Source organism: Cynoglossus semilaevis, chromosome 19 (genome assembly GCF_000523025.1).
Source record: "Cynoglossus semilaevis isolate Cse_v1.0 chromosome 19, Cse_v1.0, whole genome shotgun sequence".
Classification (NCBI taxonomy): domain Eukaryota; kingdom Metazoa; phylum Chordata; class Actinopteri; order Pleuronectiformes; family Cynoglossidae; genus Cynoglossus; species Cynoglossus semilaevis.
This window is the reverse complement of record NC_024325.1, coordinates 3,062,186-3,066,299: the sequence shown is the minus strand read 5'-3', so window position 1 is coordinate 3,066,299 and position 4,114 is coordinate 3,062,186.

Genomic DNA, 4,114 nt, shown 5'->3' with positions numbered 1-4,114 from the left:
GAATTATAACCTTTTTATCATCCTTATATTGAGATTACGCTACTCTGAATCCCTCACAACAGTGATCTTAGATCGTTAACCATTTTGACTGTAATCTGTTCTTATTCTCTTAAATGTATTACATGTTCTATTACACAGCAAAGATTTATGTTTACCTTATTAGAAGATAGTGTAGTGTGTTCTCTTTAAACTATTCATTTGTATTCGATTGTTCATGCTTCCGCGAGTGAGAGAGAAGAGTGAATACAGAATAAAGCTATAGTGATTGGTACCATAACCTGGCAACTTTTGATAATTTCCGCAAGGAGTGCATCGCAGAATCTCTTTTAGCTCGACTCGTGTGTATTCTGGGAAAATCAAAGTCTCCTCTGCCTTAATTGGCCCTGCTGTACATGACTCGTACTACACACTACAGCCCTCCTTAGCTTGAAAAAGAAACATTTTCATGCTGCTATTTTTCTGTCCAAGAGAGTTTTAGCCCAAGGCTTTTATCACGCTGATCCTCCTTTTCAGACAGATTAGTCAGTGGCTGCACCTTTGCTGTGGGTGATAAAAGCATCAGCTCGACGGATGGCCGGGAGATCTGACATGTTGCTCTTGAATAATTAGTTCTTGGTAATGTGCGAAAATGAACTTGACCGATTTATCTGCCAGAACAAGGTTTTAATTAGAGTGGTTCTTGTTAAAAACCTGCAGAGAGAAGATTTTCTCTTTAATTTGACTCTTTATTATGCTGATTTATGGAGTTGTTTTCTTTTTCTTTTTCGCCCCCTTTAGATTCGATTTTAAAACATCGTGAAAAACTTTGTTTGGTTTAAATATCTCACAGTCCCGTGCAGCGCATGGTGCAGCTAAACTCTTGTTGACCAATAAATTAAAACACATTTTCATGACTTGTTCATTGTCATAAACATTGTTGCTGTTGAATTACTTAGATCATAAGGTGTTACCATTAGAATCCTATTTAGAGGAAATTAGACAATAAATCAGGTTGAGTGACAGCAGTTGTAAATCAACCTTTGTGCATGATGTTACTATGTTACGGTGATACTATGTTACTATGTTACTATGCAAGTCACATGCTAGCAGATGAAGAAAGATTTAGCCTTTCGCACTTCTTGACTAGATTTGATCAATTTGTCTCCATCAACAGACTATCTACCAAAGTCAATTACAGTGGCTATAATTAAACCTCTTAAGGGATCGATGCTCAGCCCAGGTATTTCCCTTCTCTCTTCAGAGAGGCTGTCGATACATTTGTGCGGTTTCCTTTTAGGGGCACTTTACCGGTGAAACAGTGTAGATAAGACTGATTAAAGTAGGTTACAAATGAGCTTTTAATTGCACCGGACACAGGACTTGTATCTGTTGTTGTTTTGTTGAGTTTTCGTTCCGCTTTTGATGTCATTGACCATCTCTGTATCTGTTGTTGTTTTGTTGAGTTTTGACCATCTAGTCCTATCACAGGGACTAGACTCTTAATTCTGGATTGGATACTTACAAACTCGCTATATAAATCTGCTTTGATAGTATGCTAGCGATTTTAGCTCCTACTTTTTTCTTACCATGGCCTGGCTTTTCAGTTGAACAAGACTAAGTATTATTTGTTTTGTAAACTTACCCCTTACTCAACACTATGTGTTATTTTTTTTTTGGGGGGGGGAGTACTCGGTTTAAGTGAAAGTGACTTTGTTTGAGACAGTGATTTCAATGGAAATGTTCTGTTGGTTTAAAAGCTCTGCTCACTTTCTGTTCAGTTGGTTGCCTGAACTATGCAGAATTGAAGAAAATGTTTTTTTAATATTACTTTTTATTTGCTTCATCCTTAGTTTGACTGACATATTGTCAAATATATATATGTGTATATATATGTATATTGAACCAAGCTAAAAGCTAATATATATTATATATTATAACATATATATGTGTATATATATATTTATTGAGACCCAAACTAAAGACATAGTGGTGCTTTTCATGTAGTTTTATGATACTGATGAAACGTTTGTTTACTAGTATTTAACTCCCTCTAATTAACATCGTTAATCTTTTCTTTTTTTTTTGCAGTTTAAATAATTCCATTTTAACATCCGACTTTCTGGTTTTACCTCCAGGTGCAGCTCTGTAGCTTTGTTCGTACACAGTGTTGCAGCCTCTGCTCTTTTGTACCGCAGCCAAACGCTTTTCTCACTGGCTGCCTCACTTTGATGAGTGCGCTGTCACTGCACAATAGAGCAGAGGGTACAGGGGATAAAGCTTTTTCTGGATCAGAAGAAGAGAGAAAAGGAAGGTTAAGTGAGACGCAGAGAAGGTGGCGAAGAAAGAGAGAAAGTTGTTGATGCAAGCAATAAATTACACCTTTCCCCTGTAATATAACTGCTACCAAAGATAATTTTCTTGTACTTGTTGTGTTAAAGTATGTGCCCTTCAGGCACTGCTGGGAAAATACACATTTTCAGTGTATGCTGTGTTAAACTGAAAATTTGTTTATAATTATAATTATAATTATTTTTTAGTTGTAATTTTGTTGCAGGATCAGCATATGGATTAATAGCATCCCCTGCAGGAGAGAGGCTAAAGCTACATGCTTTCTGTTAATACACACCGTCCCTCAAAGTAGGAATGTGTAGATTTAAAATCTGATCTTGGGAGTAGATCCAAATTCAACATTGTGTCTGGTTGTCTAAGAATTTAAGATAAAGGTTAGCATTATAAAAACAGACACGCTCAGCAGCTCGGAGTTTGTTGACTCTACATGCCTTCTGTTTGATTTCCTCTCTTCACCTGCTCTCTCTGGGTGTAAGTGCCTCACCCAAACCTGTGGTGTCTGATATTGAATTTTTCTACCACTGAAAAAAAACAAAGACTAAAACATTTTAATTGAAATGCAGCAAGCGATTTAGCACAAGAGGGGAGTTAGGCCTATTAGATATAGCTCTCTGTCAGCCAGGGTTAGCCAGCGATGCTTTATCGCTCTGCTAAAACCCAAACACTAAAACAACTGCCAGGCCCTGCTCTGGTCAAAGAATCCATTTCATCACCTGACAGAAGCCATACAGCAGGAAGAATTATGAGACGGCTGTCACGGCACAAGCAGTGGACAAAAGCGTCGGAGATGGGGAGAGGTGTGATGGAGGAGGACCTGGTATAATTTTCATAATGGAAGCAGCGGTCACAGGAACGAGGGTTGAGTTCTGCTACACTGGTTAGAAAAATGAAAGTGAAGAGATTGAATTCTGAAATAGGGTTCTTATTGTCAGAGCACCTTTTAGTTGGAGAGCTGGGTAAGAAATTAATTTTCATCCAATGGGGTTTTTCTTTCCTCTGTGAAAAGCTTCAAAAAATGATTAGCTTTTTATTCTGTCATTTTATTTAATAACTTTTTTTGTAGCTATTTATGGGCTAAATGTTACACATCGCCTACTAACATTGAGAAAAACTCATGAATATGAACCTTTTGCATAATTTAATTTAATTTTAATTTAATTTAATTTAATTTAATTTAATTTAATTTAATTTAATTTAATTTAATTTAATTTAATTTAATTTAATTTAATTTAATTTAATTTAATTTAATTTAATTTAATTTAATTTAATTTAATTTAATTTAATTTAATTTAATTTAATTTAATTTAATTTAATTTAATTTAATTTAATTTAATTTAATTTAATTTAATTTAATTTAATTTAATTTAATTTAATTTAATTTAACTGCCCCCGCACCACCAAATTTGCTTATTTTCATTTTTTGAGTAGCAATTTGTGTTCATCATTAGCTTTAACTACTTTGTTGCTACTACCTAGCTAACCCATGACACTCAACTTACATGTCATAAAGCATGAATTTTTCCAATTTAAGAATTCTGTTACGAGAATAGAAAAGTTAGAAAAGAAGCGGCCAAAAACTGTAGTGCTGCACCTGGGAGTGGCAGAGAAGTATATGAGTGTGGTGTAGTACATGTTTATAGACAGCAATATAGTAAATATGGAGTACCAACATATTGAGGGTTTGGGTTAAAATTAAGGATCCAATTTTAAGCTCTTCTTGATAGATAGATAGATAGATAGATAGATAGATAGATAGATAGATAGATAGATAGATAGATAGATAGAT